We start from the raw sequence: 24,986 nt of genomic DNA on the forward strand, positions 1-24,986 counted from the left end.
TCGGGGAGAGTGATACAAATTGCGTGAATAAATTGCGACAGAAGAAGAGTTTCGAGATGTTTAATAGATTTCGCGATATAGTATCATTGTTTGTCTCAATACGCTGCTCATTGGTTTATGAGAACAGCCCTTTATGCGTTAATTGATGCGCTATATTAGTGAAGGCAATTCAATTTAAATATCATCCATTTTTCTGGAGTTTTGATATTTCAATTACGGCTTAGTTAAATCCTCTAAAACAACTGTAAACGCGCAATAATGTTAATAAGAATTTCTTTAGGCTTAATATTGTTAGTGTATGTATACGTATACATATATTCTTTCGATGCTCGCTTGAGTCGACGGTTCGATAAAGAATGAAGGAGACACCCTTAGGTGTCTTTCTTCTCTCTCTCTCCTATGAAAACCTATGAAAACTGAAACCGAATGACAGACGTGGAAAATTCTTCGCGAGAGAAAAATTTTGTTGAATTTTATACAGACGTCTATAATGATATGTGTATGTATATATATGTATATGACATATACATTTGCATATACTATTTGTTTTTGACTAGCCGTTTTGACATATTTGTCTTTGACTAGCCGTTCATTTCACGATCATTGTATGAATTTAATTATCGTATAAATGGTTAAAAGTTATGGGACTAGCGTGGAAATTAGCGTGTCCTCGTTATCGCTCGAACTTCAGGGATCTGAGCTTCTATCTCGTACCATACATTTTCGTCATTGAATCGTGACGCTCATCGTGCAATTTCCCAGTCGAGTAGAACCAACAGCTTCGTCCAGCACGCACATGCACAATTCGACAACGCAGGGCTTTTGGCAAGCTCGTTGAACTTTCAAGTTGACATCTTGCTCCTGCGTCACGGTGCGTATACCGTGGATTAATCTATTCAGTTGCTATGGCGATGGCTTATCTTACTGTGGCGCCTGGTCTGAATCAACGTATGATAATAAAAAGGAAAATGGTGCATCTCGTGAATAAGAAGATCGTGGAATCTAGGAAGATATAGAAGGAAAGAATAAAATAGACTGGAATAGAGGAAAAATTGAAAAGCTGATCGAAGAACATAGGAGACACTCGAGCAGGACATATAAAATGTCTTATCTAGCTTTGAACGAAACAAAAAAAAAAATTCCAATTTTAGAAGAACTTTTTTAACGATAGAAACAAACAACTGAGCGTTATTTAAAAGTGAATAAGAATTCATTAAGTCAATTGTACGGACTGTTGACGTGCACGATCCGATCGACTAACATGCATATGCAATAGCGTCGATCGTACGATCCATAGAGTCCTCTCATCGATTAATCCTTTAATTGGCCGCGTTTTCACGTTTACATCGAGGCGGTGATTACATAGTTGCTTCTTCGCTATCGCGAAGCATATTACAATGCTAACATGATCAATGAATCGTACGCAATCATCCTACCTTTTCACTTGTCACGCAAAGCTGTTGATTGATTGATCAAAACACGTTTCGATTTTCCAAAATATTGTTCTCCAAAAGTGAAATATTTTACGCGGTAAGATAACTTCAGTATTTGTGATACATATGTACGTACAATACACGGATGCAAATTGTTAACAAATGAGAAGCTGGTGAAATCGATAGGATGTGGGGCTACACAAATACGGGCTGACCTATTTTCAGTTGTTAATATGCATATTTTCGAATGTGCTCAACTCTCTATTTTTAAGGCCAAGCAAGGGAAATTATTGCACAGGGGCTGCAAGAGAAGTTCAATGTCATTTATGATACGCCAAATTAAACTATATCTATGGATATGCGACTCTATCACTGTGTTATGAAAGTAAGTGGAAATTGAGTTTGGATGCTATCGAATAACTCGAATCTTTCCATGTCAAAATGTTCCCAGAAAATATAGATAGCAAAAAGCTACTGTCTTTTAAAAGTATAGTAAAAATACAGTAAAAATGGACAGTAGAAAATCATTCATCGGAATTAGGCTAATTCTTGCTGATGAAAATGTTTGTCTGAACATAATTATAAATCCTATTATTTGAAAGAGAAAATATAGATAGCGAGAATAATCAGTTTGAACATAGATTTCTGCCATATGTATATGGCCTTCGATCATATAAATGCAGTTCCACCGTATAGTGCTGACATAGCCATATGGCTTAATCTTTTCAAAGATAGAATTACACTAAGAACGATCAATTTTGCTAGAATATGTGAATTTTAATCTATCTTATCTGCGTTCTCCTCTTCTTTTGATAGAGTATGTGAATTTTAATCTACCTTCTCCTCTGCGTTTTCATAAACGTGATTAATATTCACTGCGCAAGAGCGGCGATTAATCGAAGCTCGATATTCCTGACAGTTTTAAGACAGTTTTAACAAATTCATGAGATTCGTTTGAATTTAGACACGCGTACCATGCAGACGATGTCTATCGGATTATAATCTTGTTAGAATTGCAAGAAATAAAGAAATGTATACACGCGATTGCGCAAGACGTTCTTCAGGGGAGAAATTGGAGAAACGTGATCGAAAGGGATTGGTCGAAATTGAGCATCAACGAGATTCTCGACTTAATGAAAAAGAATGGTCGAGGTTCTTGTCAACTTTGATGGCAAAATATCTGCAAGAACATTTATTACGATACATATCACAAACAGGAATTACAACGTGGAAAAAGGATGGAGATGAAGAAAGAATCAGGAGACGTAAACGTTCAAGATAATCATCGAAGAAACATAATCTTTTTCTTGTAAGATTTATAAAATACCCAACTGTTTCGCTTCGTGTTAATTTCTTTCCGTCTTTCATTCCTCTTTAAATGTCGGAATGAGCTCTTTATTGAAGTAATCCTTAATAGGATTGTCTGTTAAATAATCGATCAACTACAATTTATATTAATTTTATAATGGTTTGCATAATTTGTATTTTATAATAATTAAAAAGTGTATTTAAATAATCATATAAGCACTTATTGGATTAGATTTTAAATGATTGAGTGGCATAATTAATTGCCCACATAGAATATATCTGAAATGTTAAATTTCATTTGAAACTGAATATGTGTACTTTGAAGAGCGAAATAAAAATTTTCCATCAGTCGTTTCTTTGTTCGACGCCAACGTAATATTCAAACAACACGAGGTGGCCTGTGATAATTAAAAATGCAATAAGACAACGGTGAAACTCGGTGCACCGAGTGGAGACGAAAAGTGAGATGGTTATTGTTCAGGGATAATATGGCGATATTCTTAACTTCTTTTGTCTTTGGCTATTCACAAATAGGCGAACATTTCATTTTTCTGTGGGAAAAGAATTTTATTTCCCAAATGCATCACCCATATTCATTAGATTTCTTCTTTTATGAATAATATATACGAACGTGAGTGTAACTCTGTTGTACAAAGAAAATAATTCCACGTGTCTGCATATTGCAAGCCTTTCATTTAAAAGCATCTATATATTTATTAGATTCTCTTTGAAGAAATCGCATGTGAATAAACCACGAAAAAATATTTCACAAAATAAACGCACGATTATTATCCTTAATAATGATATCCTTATCATTGATAGAATATTAGAAAATCTTGAACCTAGAAATTTTCGACGATATACATTTGATATTGATTTACATACTACTAAAAAACCGAGCGAGTTTGGTATAAAATTTTATAGTAATCTATGTGTAGCACATATGTAAAATTTTAATGATATAGCAATAAGCTCTGTATGAAAATTATTTGTTTGGTAATTAGAGCGTTGAGTAAAATTCATTCTTGTTTGGTTTAATTCATTAATACGAGTAATTAATCTATTTCTATTTTTTGTTTATTGTATTTATTATTGTGTAACTCCATACGAGCGCGAACAAAAGAACTAAATATCACAATTATTCTCTAAAATGTAATTCCGTGAATAAAATCACCTACACGTGTTCGGTAGTGCACAATAACGTGTGATTTCGCTCCATCAGGGAAAAACAGACGAGATTTGTTCATCGTCACAAAAAACGTTCATCCTTGTTGGAAATTGAACCGTCACGGAAATAACGATTTGCACGGTCGATTGCACCGCAATCGAATTCATACAGGTCAACGTGAAAGTAACAACAGACACGATACACAAATCTAGAAAGAAAAGTTGCACCAACTACGAATTAACGGCTTACAAGTTAAACACGAGAAAAAGACTAAAATAAAAATGTTTGAAACATTAATTTATCAATGGCCGACGATGTCAGGCGATGAATCGTTTCTGTCACCGACGTTTCTAACGTTTTCTCCGAGGCTTCGACGTCAATGTCAATTTTATTGCGAGGGTAATCAAAACCAATTTAGCTTGATATTTACGCAGTTCGATCATAAAGCTGCTTTTATAGCGAGGGATAACCGAACTTGCGTTTCGCGGACGAGAGTGGCTAATTCAAAGTTTCAGATTTCCTAACATATATAAATAAACGTGTTCTTCCTACATGAAATGGATGAAGCCAATAAATCGATCGCGTCTAATACGAATAAATTGAAAATTAAAAGTGTAGGAAACGTAACACGCACCAGTTAGAATAAAATGTGTTCGCGGAAAATACGCGGCAAGTTGAAATTCACATCGTTACAAAGTTATGGAAACAATCACGAAATTGTTTCGATGAAAGGCTTCCCAAACGGTATTTTGGATCGTGGAAATATGCACAGGAAAAGACTGTCGATACGAGTTAAAACTTTTGCCGATTTTTTCCATTCGTCCAATTAAATTATCGCGCGATTGCTGTTTTAAAGCTATTTTTAATTACAATGGTTTAACGATTGTTTGTAAAAATTCGACGTATATAATAACTGGAGAAAAATAAATTATGCAAATGAAGATTCCATTGCCTTCTGCGTTAATGATATTGAATTAACTATCGTACTACCAACACGAATCAATTGTCGTGTTGTCGTAAATTGAAATTCATTGTATCGTTGCCACAAACCGCAGTCACAATTTAGAGTGGATGTTTACTTTGCGGTGGACAATAATCGTGATATTCAGTTCTGTTCACGGCTGTTCGTGTAATATTATGTTTTCTCATAGCTGAAGTAGATACAGATAGACTAATTATATCTAATTCTATAATAGAGTCAATGACCCTAAGGAAATGGGCATTATTATCAAGGAGTTATCAAGGAATTTCTCATTTTTTTCTTAATTATGAAAATTACCATCCTAAAATTTGGCTTCGTGTTAACTATGCTACGGTAATCGGTATTATGGGATTAATTAGGGGAACTTACCATTTGCTATTTTAGGATTTTTCTATAATTACCGATTAGAAGTATTTTAACAAGCCAAGTGCTAGGGAAAAGGTATGATTTTCGCGTGACGCAAGTGAGTTTCTGAGCGAGAGTAAACGAGCCAAACAGAGTAAAATTAATGGAAGCATGGAAGCTGGGAACAGAGGGACAGCCGTCTTTGATTATTTTGCCTAATCTCGATTCCACCTGACGTTCTACTCCATTCAGATATTTAATCGTCCGCGAAAGAAATGATTACTCCCTCGAGATTTCCGTCCTTGCCTCGTCGAGGTGGTATCTGCAAGCGCGTAAAGTAAGATGTATTGATCCTTCGTTAATTACTGTGGCCGTTCACGCCCGGTCCTTCGATCTCGAATAATCCATTCCGAAGGCTGGATCCCCTCTGTCTTCCCCCGGTTCAATTCCCCCGATTAAACATCTCGAGAAATTAAAAAATTACACCAAGGAAGAAACTTAGTGGATGATAATTAACATTGGCGCTGCTATATGGTGTGCGCAAATTAACTAAAATTTTGTCCGCACGATTGAAATTTGATATATAACTAATGTTATCAATACTTTTCATTCAAGTCCCAGATTAAGTGGAAAAATAGTACCGATGTGGAATTGATTGGGAGGACAGAATATCCAATCACCGAGATTATATTAGATCTAAAGTAATTAAACAATTTGAACGGAAGAAATTATTTCAAGAAGTAATAACGTTAAGAGATGAAGCGAATTGATGAGAAATTTATTATTCTGAGAAATGTAAAGACGCGGTTATAGGGAACGTAAATGTCTATATTGTACATGTATTTAACTTGTGCAAGTGTCGTTATAGAATTTCATGTGCGACGACTTGTGCATAAAAGAAAATTTGAGCAAGGAACATCTCTGAATCAAAACACGTACCTAACGTACGAAACACTGCCCGGATCATGGGTTTATAACATCTACTCTGACAGGAGCATGTTCAGAGTAGTATAATATAACGGATCGTGACACGGATCTTCTACAAACATACGTAACTTTAATTCAGTGGTATCTGCGATTCTAATGACAATCTTCAAAGAACCCTAAACGAATGCTAAAATGAACCCTTTTGTTGCATTATTAAAATTACTATTAATTTACTACATATATATAAGATATTGTATTACTAGAATTAAAAATATACTACATACAAAATATACTATTTTTCAGAAAAAAGAGAAGATTTAAAAACGACAAGAGTTAGAATGGATGTTTTTATGTACCGATACAGTAACGCTTATATAATTTATATGACTTCTCAATATAACGTACACGTACTTCATGTTTTTATCATACTCTATATTCTTAAGAAATGATCGACGGGAAAGATAACTTAACTCTTTGCACTCGAGGACTTTTTCGGTCGGGCGTAGCAGCTACTCCGGGTGATTTAGCTTATACGTGACGCGTGTCTTACAGCTAGCGTAAAATGATTTTATATTCAAATTAACTTACAAAAAATAAAAAAAATTGTAAATATAGATAAATTATTGGAATATAATATTTTTTAATATTTGAAAATATGATTTTATAATATTAATTTCTGTATTTCTTTTTGTATGATAATTTATAAAGCATTCACCAAGATGCATTCTTGAATATAATTCACCTCATTTTTCAACAGTTCAAAGTCAAGTTAATTTTCATTTGAGCTAATTTCACTTCCGAAAACCATTTTTTTTATGGTTTCCAAGCTATAATACTTTTGCCATGATCGTCGAATCCGAACTAACGTTGGAGACGTTGTCAGAACCATAGTTTCGCAGTGATATGGGATTAAATATTTTATCTCCATTTTAAAGTCTAACTACTTTACACTTCCTAACAAAGAACACAAAGAGCTAAGGAACCAATTTACAAACCAAGATTGCACTTTCATCAATTGGAGATGTCGAAATCTAGCATGAACAGGGACTGTCGCCTCTCGCTCGCCACTGGAGTTGGATCACGGAACGCCGTGGTGACTGAATAACTACAGTTACAAAAATATTCAAAATATTAATATTCCTCCGGAGAATTTAATTTCGATATCAAAGTCGCTATACACCGCTCAATTTTGCACCGGGAAACTACTTATTAAGAGGGATCGACTCATTACGTATTCGCAACGTGACTGAAAATCAAGATGGAGGATGAGAAAGGTACTCTCGGGCACAGGATTCTCTGTCAGAAGATACCAAGATTAGAGGATTTCTCGACAGTTGTCCGAGCATTAGCGTTATTTAAAGAAACTCACGAACTGATGAAACTCAAAGACGGGATATCTCATCGGAAGACGACCAACGTTCAACTATAATCAATTTTCTATACAACTGAGATGTTGCACAGAAATTATTATAGATACAAAAATAGAGTTTGTTATTCGTTTGTATTTTGTTAGGCGTTTATTCGACTTCATTTTGTTATTTTATTTCAATTTCTTTTGTATTCTAGTGACCAGCTTTCGCCTACTTTGACAAGAAGTATCGACAAGAAGTTTCTCGAGAGATTTAAATAGAGATTTCATTGATCTCGTTATTTCCTTTGCCTTTACCTTTCCTTTCCACCACTTGAAAGTAAAATTATTTATAACTCGAAAACACATAGCTTCTCCATAGCGTCTTCCGTATATTATATCTTCAAAAGTTAAAGTTACGTCCGAATCATTCTAACGTATGTCATATAAGGTACTTGCTTTTTAAACAAACAAGGCAAAATCGAATTCTTCCTACTTGAGACTTTTAAAATTCCCCGAACGAATTTTGAGCTTTAAATTCAAATTTCTTCGTTCCAACATGCCAAGTCTTTATGTTAGTGAATTTTAAGGTTTTTGCTAATTAAATGGAAGAAAAAATCAAACTGAAATTTGCCGCATTTCCTATTCAAAGTTACAGCACAGTAATTAAACAGTTAGTAGTTGATGCATCGAAAAATCAGTATGCATTAAAAAAAGACCATTACAGTATGCAAAGGCATTTAAAAAAGGATGTATCAATATCATTTATCTCTACTTTATATTCTGTTAAAAAATGGAAAATATTTCTTGATATTCTTACATACGATATTCCTTGCAGTTTTATCATAAAACTTCCTTTAACCTTTTTCTTCCTCTTTCTTTTCTTGTTTCAAAGAACAGACTATTTGAGATGAGAAACAGAGGCACGATTTGTTCGTTTCAATAGCAAAATTCGTTAGAATGTAGGGGTGGCTGGGTTCTGAAGAATTCTAGAAAGAACAATATCATTTCCATCGGTAATTCGGCGATCGATAGCGGGTCTGATCGTTTCGATAGCGTGTCTTGAAAGCAAATGATGAGAAAAATCAGAGCTATGGGTACGAGGGTAGAAAGTTCTTGATTTATCAAAAGTTACGGATTTCTAAAGATATGAGACTCGTGTGTACACGACGAAGTAAATCTAATTTCTTTCTGGATATCCCAGCCACACTTTATCTCGTAACTCAATCTCGAAACGAAGAAATTCTGCCGACATGTGTGTGCAGAGGTTTCTGATGCAAAGTGAGATTAATTATTATGTAATAATTAAATTTAAAATTAATTTTAAATCCAATTTTCATATCCCACTTTCGCCCCTCTTTCGATAGATAACAACATTTTACCATAGATATGAAACAATAAATCCTGTGTTATATATTAATAAAGATTATTTCATATTTTTCTTCAAACTTAAGAAATCGTTTAATGACAAAAGACGAAACGATCTTCCAAGCAACGACTAGCATTACATTATTTCCTCCATATATTTTCTCAATTGAAATATAAACGAAGTTAATCATTTCGACTACGTTAGAGTTTAAATTATCAATTTTAAATATGCTAAATATTTCTTCATTCGTCGTCAACATAATTTCTTACGTTATACAAACTGTCTACGCTGAATATTTTTTTAATCCCGCTTTAATCCTGCACCGTGATGAATCCGTAAAGTCGAAAAGTTTCTTACTACGACGAAAAGAGAACGATTCTTTTACAAGTAAGACCATCCATTCCGAAATCCATCCCTCGTGGAATACCTATACACGTATACCAAACTAAGGACGAAACTTTCGGACGACCAAAGAAACAAGTAAATTCCCGGTCTTTCGCCGGTATCGAAGATATCGGATTCGACAAAATTAGAATAACTAGAAACGATACGTATTTCTAAATTTTCGATAGACTGAGCTTTGTAGAGAAAAAGAATCTATCGCAGCAAATAAAGTAGTAAATTTTTGGGCGACTGTGCAATGATGTTCAAGAAAACTCCTTCGACTTTTAAACCCTTTTCATATGTTGTACAATGAAGAATCCGAAGGAAATGGAACGTTTTAAGGACATCTTAAAAACGCAACTCCTGCGTGAACAGGAGAATCTATTGGTAAATGTCGCACGATTGTAGCGTCAACAAGTACGAAGGATAGCGTTAAAATCAAATTAGAATCTTTTTATTATTGTCTTAACTATTGGTATTTTGGACGAATAGTGTCTTCGTTCCTTAATTAAAATTTGTTTCGTTTTGACATTATAATAAACGTATGATAGAATAATAAAAGCGGAATTCTTCTTCAAGATTCATCTATCCGCTTAAAGCTTCGTAAATGGAATTCGAAGATTTCATCGGTGATATTCGAACTTTAACCTTTTTCATCCTGTTAAGGATTTCTAGGAAATTGTTTAAAAATCGATAAAATGTTCTCTGATGCTTTCACGGCGCATTAATTTCTTGTTGAGCGCATTAACTTCTTCGTGACTATAATTTATACAACATAAAAATGATATAAGGAAATTTTCAAATTAGAATTGCAAAAGGTGGAATACTGATATTCCGTGTGTCATGGTGTACGCTTCATACAGAATGTCTTCGAAATACCACGGCTCATTCGCGAGATGCCAGATCATTCTCTTCCTCGAATTAATGGTGTTTCAGAACGTGGAGTTTATCTCCATCATAAGTGTCGAGCCGATAGCTACACTGAGTATGTACCTATCCACTTAGCCGTTTCTCTTGGAACTTCATGAAGGATAAACCTGGGCTAACACGCCTGCTGCCCAAGTGCATTAATCGATTTAGCAATATATCAATCACCTCAGCTGTCTCTCGTCGCCGAAATTCCAGGCTATCTGTCCCATCAAAACCGCGACAAACAATGATAAGCGACGACAAACTACGAGACTAATTTGATTTTTGATCTAATCATGACGTGCAATTGATCTCGTCACATGCATCCTCGAACTTGCGTACTATAATTTTATTTGTAACGGAAACTATAATTTAATTATCCTTGTTCATTTTTACCTTTTTTCAAATTTTCTTTTTATTATTCAAATATTCTTTGCCAGATATGTTTCACTCGTTCGATATATGCAGAGAAATGTAAAAATCCGTTTCAACCCTTGAAACCAGAACCAGAATCCTTGAAACCTGAATTGACTCGATGAATAATTACACTGTTCACAACGTATCTAATTTTGCAACCTCCGATAGACAATTTTTGTAGACTTTTGTGAATCAAACACAAATTTGCGAAACGTTTTTTCCCTAGAACCAACAATTTCCGAAAAAATCAATTCTGAAAAAGAAATTGCAAGTTCTCAACTTTGCGGGTGTTTTGTGCTTTTACAGTAACAGCTATCGATACAATATACTGCCCCGAATAAAATGATACGTATTGTTATTGCATTCTAAACATTTAAATATGTTTGAAGAACGATGAAAGTGAAAAGGACACCTAAGACGCACCATTTGTTGCTTACATTTTTCACTTTATTTCAAAAACTGAAAATGTAGGCGAACATCCAACCCTAGTACGCGATACAGCAGATATTTCTTTTAAGGAAAGCATCAAGAAAAACTAGAAAATCATCTTTTGTGTCCAATATAATTCGCGCATTTAACGATTCCGTTATGCCGAATTTTTATATCTTGATAAAGTAAGTCATCTGACGAAATACTACGCGTTAACGCGGCAAATAACTTTTGTTTGTTGTTCTAGCCAGAGTTGATCGATTTTGCAATCAATTAATCAAGCCGAGCAATCAATCAAATCGGTATTTCTGTGTTGTCGTTTAACAAGGACTTTTCAGGGTGAACATGCGCCGCCTCGTTACACGAAAAAGAGGCAAAAGAATGGAGGACACGTTTCAATTCCGAATAACCGAGTTTGATTCCCAGAAAACGAACCGTGGCGAGGGGTTGAAAGCCGACGACTGTAATCGAATAAGAAGAAACACGAACTTCGAAAATTAGAAATTTGTGAGTAAAACACGACGCTAATTGATCTGCAGATGAAATTACAGATTTCAGTTGACATTTGACATAGACTTTTTATAGATTTCAACTTTATCTATCTTCTATCTTCTGTTATATCTTTATTATTTTCAAAGATATCAATTTCCTTGTTCTATTATTTTTTAATTTTTCCATATTTTCATTATCCTCTCTCCTTGCTTATTATCCTTTCTCTTCTTCATTTTTACGTTCCCATTCTTCATACTCGTCTTGTCATCAACTCTCTTTCTCTCCTTTATTCTCTTTTCTTATCCTTTGGAACTTCTTTTCTTTCCTCCTCTTTATCGTCCTTTTTCCTAGAAACCATTCTCTAAGCAAATGACGTAATGAAAGCGAATACGAGACAGTGATGTCTCAAGACTCAGATGTCTAAGTTTGTCCTAATTAGAGTCTTCGCTTTTATTGTATGTACAGCTATCGTATCAAACGTATTACAATATTTTACTCTTAACGAGCGACGCGTTATCAGTGAGGTGTTCGCGAGATATAATTAATGCAATTACGGTATTCGGCAGATGAACTTACGAAACGAACTATCAGCCGTCTACAAACACAAAGACAGGTAATCAAGCATCGATGTGTCTCGGGTACGTTTCAGTCGAATACATCGAAAGTTCGTTCACTGTTATCACTCTGTAATTAACGCGTTGTGTAATCAGTTTCCCGATAGAGAACAAACTGGATGCGCGCCGAATACGAACAACCCCAAAAAAACAGATACATAGAAAGTGATCAAATACGATGTTCACTATGATGCGAATAAAAATTCTTCTATTTTACATTCATTGGCTTCTAATTCTGTCTCAAATATGAAATGTTAAACAAATTAAAAGTACTCGACAAAGGTATACTAAATTTCACTGAAATTGTAATACTTTTGTAATTAAATCCATATACAGTTCAACTATCTGAAAAGAGAATTTTCTAGCTATTTAGCTTTAATAAGTTTAGAAAGATGAAATAACAAGACGTTTCTCTCATGGAACACGATGGGAAATGGTCGCAGGAAAAAATACGAGCGTAAGAATATGAAACGAAAAAATATATGATGTATAACTGATACTACGTAAAAGTCAAGGGACGAAATCGACATTTTTTTCATTTTATTCAAAGCATGTTTCATTGAAAGAAATACTTTAAGAGCCTTTCTTTCCACGAATTATGTGTATTCTCATCGGATCTAAGTTTGAATTAATTGCTAATAGACGGAATTTCCACTTGCTCTCAAACTATTAACACGAATTTTAATTGCACAGTTAATTACACTACTTTGAAAATTAACTATTTCGTTGGAAACACTTATTTATACATTGATAAGTGTTTAAATATCGAATTACGTTGTTGGTAACGTTAATAAAATCAGTACGCTGGTTTCCTTGAAACCAATTAAATCTGTAAATACCTCGATCGATAGTCTGCTATCAATTCGCAAGTTATAATACAAACATCTACTATTGGGAGTAAGTATACCGAATATGCAACACGTTAATTAGAATGTATTGATTATTTATCGTACACACATCAAAGGGTATGTTGGAAATTCTTAAAACAAATTCAATGACTTATCCCAAAAATTTATTTGAAATAGTTAAGAATGAAACAATTTTCCTACCTCTTTTCTCAATTAAAATTAAGAAATTAATCCTCAAGGCCATGTTCTCTCTACTTCAATCAAAATCCTGCAATACTTAGTGAATTTAATCAATAACATGCCATAAATTATCTTCAAAAAAAATATTAGAAATTTCTGAACCGACTCGAATGACTTGTAACAGAAATCGTTCATAATAGTTGAAGACAAAATTGTTTTCCAGATTTTTCTTCGATATTGAAAATCCTCAAAGCCATGCCTTTCCTAATTCAATCAAAACCAAATAAACTTCGTTAATTTAATTAATAGATTGCTATTAATTATATTTAATAAATTACATATTTTACATACAGCATAGATGGACATTAAACCGCAAAATCGCTCGGCCGCTTGAGAATATACAGAAATCAATACAAACAATTGCTATAACAGGATACATCGGACATCATTTTAGCTTATTTCTGTCATCTAATTCATCGAATAAACCTACAAGTGGTTCCGTGGAATAAGATATCGATCAGAGGCGTATCAGTCTATCAGTAGCTGATTAAACCAATCAACCCGTTAAGTTAATTCGGTAACTTCTTGGCATTTGGGAATTTGCAGTCTAAATCCGTCACTCTAATCGATATTCGTCGCATCGATACCTGTTAATGTGATTCAAATTTGCTATAATCATTTTCATTAATCCATAAGTTATTGTCGTTAACAGTTTAATTACAAGAACCAGGTGAATGAACTTCGATCCAATTTGAAATCACCCGCGGTATACGTGAAATTTCTCCCTTTCCTTTGTCTCTCAAGTGTAACTTAGACAGTTACAAGGGGCAAAAACGAGACGACGATTCGACCAAATGCGATATTCAACCGAACTGCCAATTCGTTTCATGCTCGTGTAACGAACTAATTAATTGTAAATTTTAGATCCCGTCATCGAAAAATATATATAAATATCTATATGTTACATGGCTGGCTGAGAATCATAGTGATTTAAATCGTTCCATTTTTACGTTTATCTTTTATAAAATAGTATTCTGTACTTATCGTTATAAACAATTCCTTATATTTCATCACATCATGAAAAGGTACTACGGTACTACGGTACTACGTGATTAAATAAAAAAATTTTCTCAAAATTTTAATTTACGCCGCAATGATTTCCAGCTTGTCGTATATGTAGAAGAAATAAAATGAATTTTTGCTAATAAGAAAGTTTCTTTTGCCAGATATATTTTTACCGATTTGAAAGAAAGGAGTATCACAACAATAGTGGATGGATAACGTGTGGGCGACAGCTTCTACGACTGTGATCATTGAATACCAATGAGGGAGGCTGCGTAAATAGTCCTGCTCCTGTAAACAGCCTCCTCGACTCGATCGAAGTTACGAAAAATTAATGGATGGTCTAGGCAAGGACGAGGATGGAATCGACAATTTCTATTTGCATTGTTTACGACAAGCATGATAGATTAACTTCTGTAAGGAACAGCTTTTGAGCTAACACGTGGCTTAGAGTTTGCCCTGCAAATGACGTTAAAGTATAACACATAATTAGAGGTACTATAGAAGGATCAGATCTAATTATACACGAAAACCAACCGTAGGATTTGTAATAAGCTAATAAATTCGGATAGGAATCTAAGGGACACAGATTTTCGGATAATACCGAAGAATATTAAGAATAACGTTATTATGTGTGGTTTTTGCATCTTTGATTTGCATATCGATCGTAGAGAATTTGGACGCGACTGTCGCACACCGATTAACGTTCAGAGTTGCTTCGACTGCATTTGGCACTCTCAATATAAATCGAGATATCGTAAACTTATGAAAGTGCTGCACGTAATCGGTTTAGAATGTACGAACTACATATCTTCTCCTCGAATTAAAATGTTCTGCAGCGTTTTTATGAAAATATTTTCCGAGTCATGTAAAAAATCTAACAAGTGTAGAAAATCTAACAAAAAATCCATTGCTGTGCATTTACGTTTTTAACAGCTGTACTTTAATATTTGCGTTAAAAAATTGTTTGTATACTCAATTGTCTACTTCCACGAGGTGGAATCTTTTTAATATAGGTATACACGGATATGTATATGAAAAATGCGAAAAAAGTATAAAATTCTATGATTCTTTTGACATAAACGTGACGCTTGCACATATTTTTTATCAGACTTTCGATTTTATATTTTTCCGTTTTAAAATTGGAACGACAAATTTTTCCCAGATATTAATTGGACGAGACAATGGAAGATTTAGTCAGAGTATTACAAAATTATAAAAGCTTTTACAACATTCTATTTTCGGATAGTTCATCCACTCTGGCCCGGAAATAGCACAACGGTCCTTTAATCGAGTTTATCGGTTTTTCTTTTGTGTCGCTTAATCGACTTGATTGTAAAAAGAAACTGCGATAACGAGTTATTAAAATACATTTGTTTGTACAGTGAAATAAGAAAGACGTTCCTGTATGATAGTTTATGCCTTTATATCAGTCGATAAAATTCGCCAATTAAAGAAAAACGGAAACTTGCGACTTAATCATGAACGTTGATGTATGTTTAATCGCAATATTCCAACGAGTAAATAAGATCTTTGATATGAAGGGTAATTAATGAGTGGATTTATAAACTAAGATATATAACGAATCTTTGAAAATGATGAAACGACTGGATTGAATATTAAGAAAAAAATACTTTTAATCGCAAAATTTCTTAATTTTAATATTTCTTAGAATTGTTTTCATACCTTTGTTCTAATATGAAACGAAGGCTGTAATGAAACTCATAAATAGTTCTATCAATTAGCATTAAGAATATCCTATTTTAAATAAAAAGATGTTGGAAATATAATTATTTAACAAAATGTCTTCTAAATGATTAATTCATTCAAGGCGGGATTCTGAAAATGGCATTTATGGCGATTTCATCATTATAAATAACAAAAGCCACAGGGAGGTTCTTGCATAAAGTTGCAAGTTATGCGAGCAACTGCACAGTGGGATTAAGTACTATTTCAGAAGGATTACCACAAGAACTGAGAACGAATAGAATACATCGTATACTTTACCCTTGGGAAAGTTTCAAGAAATTGAAGTGCCTTCCCAACTACGTATCTCTCGCCGACAAAGAACAAGAAAGTGTGCAGAGCGGATGGAACTTCCCGAACAAGAATTATGTACTTCGGAAATGAGAGGACAGTTTCGAGCATCGTTATTCTTTTTACTTCGATTCAAAACTATTCGTTCAACGTGGTACAACAAATTTCCGTAATAGTTCTTCGGTAAGCCGTTTTATTTTGTATTATTCTAAGTATAATTATCTGTTGTATCGAAATATCAATGCAAAAAAATAACGCGCATTGTAGTTCGAAGCACGATCTTCCTTTCTCTTAATGTAATAAATATGTAATTACGTACAGACTAGATGTTAATAAAATTTATTATTTTTTTTTTTTTTTTTAGTTTAACAGCTCGAGCTTCCGCTAAGGAGAATACGACTTATTTACATTTCATGGAAAATAAAACGACTAAAATATATTTTGCTTGTTAATTGCATTAGTCGAGCTTTCCCAATATTAAACCCCCAAAATCTACACAGATTTTAGAGAAACATTGCCTACAACTTTGTCAACAATAGTACAAATTCCATTAATAACATCATAAATTCCAATAGACATCGTAAATCGCTATACTTGATGTTGTTGACAGTAGTTACTGTCGATTTCTAGACTACAATATCTGTCGTTTGGCGAAATTTGCAAGTTTGCAACAACACGACAATCTGCCAAATGTTTAGTAATAGAAGTCGAACGCACACTCGTAACACGACGTTATTAAGAAAGCTAAGAAAAATCAAACGTCCAAACTCTAAACTGTCACGTTTCAACCTCGTATCAATTACGTTTTGAGTTATTGTCGTTGTATATTTAATAATAAATTAGAATAAAGAAGAATAAAATGACTCCACTTCCACAAGGTGCTCACGCACTTATGCGGTTTATAGCGTTAATATTTAAACTATGGTTAAGCTGAATACATGTTCTGACGAACGAAGTATCTAAAGAAAAATGTGCAATTTTTAATAATGTTTGTTAGCTATGATGAATACATCCAAAATTAAATAAACTTCCGGACAACTTGTTCGAAAAGCAAGTAATATTAAAATCAAAATAACTAAATTAAAATAAAATAAAATAAAAAATGACTATATTAATTTCGCGATTTTTTCAGTGTACAAAGTAAAATAGATAAGACAAAACCAAATGAAAAATAAAATTTCATTTCCGAGTAAGAAATAATAAATAAATTATTTTTGGCATAGTTTAAATGATTTTTATTTAAACAAGAAATTAAATTCTTATTCGCAGCTGAAATATTATTTTAATTTGTTATTTATTATTTAATACGTAAATAAAATTTTGCCCAACACTCATCGCTGATACTCGCAAGATCGGTGACTGAAAAAGTAAGAAGAATGAAAGGGAAAGAGGCAGGAAACTGTCAGACATTTAAGCCTTATCGATCCTCGACGTTAATAATGCCGGTGATAATATCTTAATTCCCATAAAGATGATACTGAACATCTACTTGTTGGTTAAACATATTAATCTAGCTATTCCACTAGCTTTTAATTTTCTCGACAGTTACATGTATCATATTGTGTATCACATTGTGTATGTATCATATCATGTATCAATTTTAGACGACGTTGACAACATATTGTCTCCGAAGAACAACCGTATCGTTTGCCAAAGTGCCGTGGTTCGTAAGATTGACCGATGTTCTCGAGCTTGACAACGGTTACGACGAAATTCAATCCCACACTAAAATACGTCTACGTGTAAGTACGTATCTATCGCAACGATTGACTTCCAATATATGTATCAATTGTTGTAAAAGTATTCGAGTTATTAATGTTTCCACCTCTGCACTTGATCCCGTGATCGTCCCAATTATTCTTTCTACTGATAATTCCGAAAAAAGCTAAACTGCCGAATTTCTCTTATAAACGAACTTCTTTAACCTCTTTTTGTTTCAATTGTATCACAAACAGGTTCGCAGAAGACGTTCAGATTCGTCCGTTTTCAATTTAAATCGAATCGTATTTTACTTAATTGAATTTGACAATATGTAGATTCGTTTTCTCTCGCGAAAAAATCATATTTTACATAACCTTTGTTCTGTTTTACAGTATTACTGCGTTCAAATGGAACAAACGAATCGTTAAACGCTGAACCTGAACGTATTCGATGAAACTTTCATTCAACGCGACTTGCCTCGTAAGAACTCCCTTTTGCAGCTTGCAAATGCCATGAAACGTTGTTTTAGAATTTGCCTTATCCGTGCATGTCTTTAATATTTTACTTTGCATCACATAATCTCACATAATCTCTAGGCGATACCTACCAGCTAATTCGAGTCACGACTAGATGCCACCCAAGTGAAATAAAACGTTCTCTTAAATTTTAATTATTCGTAACGTGCGCTTCAAACTACTTTTACATGAACGTTGATTTCTTCTCGCATTTTGCATTTATACGGTATTATACACGTAACAATTTTTAAGGAAATAATTAAATGTTACTGCAATTTCAAAATTAATTTGCCACAGCGTATAATAGCAATAGAAAGAGAGGCGAAATTGTGCTTTTTATGCAAAATTGATACGATCGAGACCATGCAATTCTGGATAACGACAACGAATTTTTACCAACGCCGTGCCATTAACGCGAACTCCGTGTACCAGGAATGGAAGCCCATTAAATTCACCGCCAATTGTTCATTTCACTTAGCTTTTTCGATAATTCTCTCATTTTCATAATATTCGATGCAAAGCCTAATTCATGTATGAGCAACGATGAATTTCGAATTGTATGAAAAATGGAGCGAACTATTATACAATGTGTCTCGCAAGTACTTCGATTTTTCAAGAAACAAAAAATTCTATAAGAAACTGATTATTTTTCAACTTAAATAAAAAAAAACTGTTAATTTAAAGCTTTAAAAATGATCTTTTTTTTTGAGTTGGCATAGTTAATGTCAAATAACTCGATTCTCGTATTTATAATCTGTAAATGTAAGCAGGAGAAACCTTACTCTTGTCATATGCATACGTAGAAAATGTAAATACGGCAGTCGAATCCAGAATTACAGGAAAATTCACACACTCCTTCATATTTATTATAGGTTACGTTAGTTTCATGTAACGATGCTAAATGACAAATATGGATGCTTAGCGACGATTATAAACTACTCGAGATGGCTAGAGGGCAACCTGCTCCCAAAGGAGGTCTTGGCTAAATAAAACGTAATATGTTTAGGAACACTTCGGGATGCTGCCTAAGCGTTCTAAAATTATCGGTTGAAGTTAAAGTTTTATCGGTTAAAATCAACGTAGGAATATAAACTGCGTCCTTTGCTCATCTTTTAGAATAAACATGACATTTTTATAATCAGACAAAGGTTAAAATATCACACGTGTAAGAATGCAATTGAAATTCAAAAGGAGAGTAATCTTTAAGAAAAAAAAAAAAACAATCCCTAAAAGTATCTATCTTATAAAGAAAGCTGATGCCGTGAAATAATCTTTTCTTCGACAAAATTTGTCTAATATTTAAAATATAACTTCGCCGGACTTAAGGAATAAATCAATAGTAAGGAATTTGATTAATTTTTTTTAACTAATTCTGCTCATTTTTCTACCCTTCGATATTTCCTATCAAGTCGAACCTATTCCGATTTTTTCGATGTCGAAAATTCTCAAGCGACTCTTATTGAATTCAAGCAAAACCGTTCTATTCTCTGATAAAATATCGGAACTTTGCCAAAAATGAAAAGAAATAAAAGTAACTCCGGCAATACTTCTGCTCGTTGCTTTCCAAGTGATTGATAAAAATAGGCGATTTTCTTTGATGGAGTTGGACCTAGTATAAGTTCATTTTATGCTTGAACATCCAATATTTTATGGTTAAAGGGTCGACATAGCCAGTAATTATGAGGGTTAAATTACAGAGAAAAAGTCCTTTGCCCAGAAGAGAAATACTTAAGTGAGAAGAATTGAACATAACAACTAAGCCATTATTACAGTCAATTTGATCGTCACTGCTTCTTTCATACTTCACTCTCTGACATCTAAATAATAAAGTTAAGAAGTAAAATTAATTAAATAATTAATTAATTTCATAAAATTGATATCGACTTCAAAAGACAAATTTTATTGTTATTAATTCGCAGTAATAATGCTCTTGTTGCAAATAATCACTGATGTAACAAATAACCGCAATCAGTTATGAAACAGTTCGAAACAGGCGGGCTATAAAATCTGAATGACACGAAATTATCTGACATTTACCCGTCAATCGTTCGGGTTTAATTAAATCATTTCACGCAATCGTATTAACAAATCGAGCAAATCAATTTGTAGGTATCGTTTCTTCTCGATAGTCCGTCGTTCCATGTGGTAATTATGCGTTTGATCTTTCCACGAAAATTCACCTGAAAATGGAAACAAGATTTGATTCATAGACATGAAAAAGAAGAGAAATAAAATGTATTTTTTTTTCATTTTCTCTTTTATACGACCAATACCGCTCGTTTTTTTCCGGTGTCAACTGCAACTCACGCTGTACATGACGTACATCAATTACACAGATCATTGCTCATCCATGGATGGTGAAAAAAATGTGAAAACGTTGCTAGAGTTGGCGTAAAAGATAATTACGTAATAATTTTAAACTTGAACGCTTTTATACGAAACATTTCTATAATCTTTCGATTTAACAACTGTTGTTAAAGTGATTTTATAGTGAAATTACATTGGCATTTAACTTTTGTAAATTAAAAGCATAAAAAAGGAGCAATAAAATAGAAGAGACCGGCCCTTGTTGCGGCATTAACAGAAATGGCAATAACTGTTGAAGCAACTTATAACGAGACTGTTATTCGATAATGTTTTTTAACGAGGATTATTGGAATTTCTAATTGCGAATTCTGTGAACGACGAGATAAAAGTGAGTGCAAATTTAATTTTGCTGAATTTATCGATAATTTGATTGATTAATCACAGAGATCAATACTTATTAGCGCCCTATTTTTATTCCTCGTAAAGAGATTTCATAAAATTGGCGGAATTTTGTTAATTCACGAAATTCCTTATTCCCGAATTTATTTTCAAATAAATAGCACGGAAATATTCATAAATTTGTTGATGTAAAACCTGTATAATATTTATGCGAATATTATACCTATTCTTTATCTAAACATGTATGTCCACGAATCACTTAATTAATCATCTTAATTAATCATTAATTACAACGTAATAAAAAGTCAGATACATTCTACGTTGCAAATAAAGGAATTTATCGTATGAACAGTCGAATGCTCCATAAAGCCATCTTTCATTTTATGCAATAAAAAGACACAATGTTGAAGAATTTTCTTTGTTTTTCACTCAACGTACATGTTATTGCCACAATAAAGAAAAAGCTATTAGACCTATCTATATTTAATATAGAAGTAAAATTAGAAATACGAAATGTGATAAAGGTGTCCAAAATATTTGAGAAATTTAACGCCGGTACGATACAATTTGAGATATTTTGTGTTTAACATTATACAGCTTTACATATCGTGAGATAACAAATACAATCTGATTTTCCTTCCGTCGCTTGAAACGTTAAACCGGCGTACCTTCGAATCATTTACGTCCTTATATTTTGTCGTTATATCAGAATGACTAGACTGTGACAAATGATTAGAGTCGGTGACAAATCACTGTTGAGAGAAGAATATTGTATATGTGCCAGAAGGGACACTGATTTTATGATTTCATCTTCACAAGAAATATTTCCCGCGAGAAATTTCTAATTCTGAGATACGTAATTTCAAATTTCATCTAACGTGATTGGAAAATCGAACTTCAGTTTATAAGGAAAGGAAAGAAAGGAGAAAAATCAGAGTTGTTGCAATAAGATCAAACTAAATTTCCTGATTAATAACTTTGTCGGTGAAAATAATGATTTATGAAACGATGTCGTGTTTCAAAGTAATGCGTATTAAATATTATATTAAACAGAGAGGAAGCAAAACAGAAAGAAAGAAATAACGTCAAACTAGATTTTTATATACCCATATTCAAAAACTTATAATTGCGTTGGAAACTCGCAACGTAAACTAATTTATCATAGCTTCTTCAAATTTTATTTCCTCTCTGTACATGCCGTTTCTCCACAAAATGCGTATCGAGATTTGTCTTTGTCATAGTATTTTCACTTTATAACAATATTTCGCTTTAAAACAATTCTATATTAATAACACAGTGCACAATGAAGTAACGAGTATCTTGACTTTAATAGATTCATGAAATAACTTCAGAATCGTATTAAATTTCCCGTGGAATGGCAATGGTTTACTTAATATTTCGTTGAAAATCTGTCCAATATCTGTAGGGCCTGAACTAGGAAAAGAAAAAGGGGAAAAGGTTTCGCAGCGGCGAACAAATCTAAAATAATGTTAATATGGCTGTTGTGAAAAAATTCAATTTGCATGGACGTTAGTTACTTTTTTATGGAATTTCACGATGATAAATTCCAGAATCTTTAGGCTTCGCGAAGTTTACATTTGCTCCAGAAACATCAGAAATTAAAATCCGCGGAAATACAATATGCAAATTATCTGTTATGCAACTTCGTTGACATTTCGACATATTCTACATATTGCCGTTCTATCTTCCACGATAGTGAAAGCTTTTGCTGAGCATTCAAGATAAAATAATATAAACTACTGGCAATCTTTATTATTTGAATTTTATATTATTTTGCTTTCGAATGTAATATATTTATTTTGCATAGTAAAAGTATTAAATTTCGATAAGGAAATTAGTAATACTGTCATCGCGATCAACATGTTTCATGAATTATCTCATTTTATGACGCAATATTTTTCCTTTGCGGTGATGCCTACGTTTGTTTTCTAAACAAATGAAATAATAAAAAAGATAAAAATTTACAAACAATTAAAATATTAAAATTCTAATCTGCCCAAATTATTTCAATAAAATAATTTAAATTGTATCATCATAAATAAATATTTCACCATTCGCAGAAGTTATTTACCCAAAATTCAATATTAATTCTCAAAATCTAATAATGACTTTAGAAAGCATTTTATTGATCTCATTACATAGCAATGGCACGCCGAAAACCTCGAAGAATTTCATAAAACTGTGCGATATCTGAATCGTATCCTGTTATCTCGCCAATATTAAAATTTCCAAATATTCACCCCCGTTTTATATAGGTACTGTGTGCTACGAAATTACAAATAGAGCGAGACAAATTGGAATGTTGTTATAAACTGTCTGCATGCATGACAAAAAGAGAAATTTTACGTGATAGGTGAAAACAATTTAAAAAAACATGAACGCCTCAATGGGACAATAACACTTTTTTTCGCGTATACTAGAATTTACCCTTCGGAAAGCTGTGACTTGCGATTAGAACCGTTTACACAGCGAGCTCGATAAGCAGTATTGATTCGCGTGAAAATTTTCCTCAAACCACGGTTTGTTATCGGAATATCGCCCAGTTCAACTTGGTAAGCTTTTGTGCCATCGGTATCGGCTATCTTCACAACGCATTGCTATTTCCTATAACGATCGGATGATTGAGAGAGGTAACCAACTAGTGCTCGTATTTCAAAACACAGCTGCCACTCTCGAGCGCAATTACTTGCGTAGTTCATACGATCGCGCGAGAATTGCCTCAGGATATAACAACAACAACAACAACAACGACATACTTGGATGTTTATGCTTGAAGAACTATAGAAGAGATACGTTCTTGAAAAACAGACAAATTTTATTTATGAAACGAAATTATAGGAATTATAAGAAACAAAGTCCACTTCGTGTATGTTTAATAATTACAACTTCTATTTAATGTAATGCCAGTGTTAGAGATTGTATGGTTTTTTAATTTTACGTAATAAATAGACTACAAATCGAAACAATCGAAGCTTGATCGTTATACAATGCGTTGTATTGATTATACATTGCGTGATTGAATATGATTTATAAGAATTTTAACTACTATGTCGCTAGTTTACAATTATTTCAAACGGCTTGTACGTTTTAAAAATGAATTATACCCACAGTTACAATTCGTAGAGACTCCAGGGGCAGCAAATGGTTAACGAAATCGCAGGAACGCGCCGATGTTGAATCCGTTTGTCAATGTGCACGAACGCGCATATAAATCCTTTTACGAAAATTGAGTCCTAGGCAACTCTTTCAGTAAGGAAATCCCAAACACTATTCTACGATTTCACAATTAGTTCCCAGTCGGTCGTTCAATTTCTCAGAAAAGAGGAATAAAAGAAGAAACAAATGAAAAGTAAAAAGAGAAATAATAAACACGTCTTTTAATCACGAGTAAAATTAATTAATAAAAATTCTTCCGACTTGTTTACTTTGAAACGAATTGAAATGAGAACAGTTTATAGATTGATTTTGTGAATTTGCGAAAAATTTATTAACCGTATCGATAAACGAGCTAGCGAGTTACTCGAAATGCGAAACAGTTGTTGCTCGCATCACGGCGCGCCGATAACTGAACACCTTTCGACGCTGCGGATTCGCTAGAGGTCGGTGGAAGGAAAGCGAGTGGGGTTTAGATTAATATATTAATATAAAATATAGATATAAAATATAATATAAATAAATTAATCGTTAACCGAACAAAAATGATTGTTAATTGCACGTTGTTCAATTATACACATACGAATAAGACTTATTTTATGTATTATTTTACAGAATTTTGATAAATTATTTATACT

The 24,986-nt window shown here is 33.2% G+C and overlaps 1 protein-coding gene across 1 annotated transcript in view; it reads right to left on the bottom strand.

The window, feature by feature from the left end:
• LOC117211268 (synaptotagmin-6) overlaps positions 1-24,750 on the bottom strand; it is a 93,406-nt gene extending 68,656 nt beyond the window's left edge. The window contains exon 1 of the mRNA XM_033454965.1: positions 24,304-24,750. The gene's annotated coding sequence lies outside the window, so the exon portion shown is untranslated. The remainder of the gene's footprint in view (positions 1-24,303) is intronic.
• Between the last annotated feature and the right edge of the window lie 236 nt (positions 24,751-24,986).

The sequence above is a fragment of the Bombus bifarius genome, unplaced genomic scaffold (genome assembly GCF_011952205.1).
Source record: "Bombus bifarius isolate JDL3187 unplaced genomic scaffold, Bbif_JDL3187 scf7180000008227, whole genome shotgun sequence".
In the NCBI taxonomy this organism is placed as follows: domain Eukaryota; kingdom Metazoa; phylum Arthropoda; class Insecta; order Hymenoptera; family Apidae; genus Bombus; species Bombus bifarius.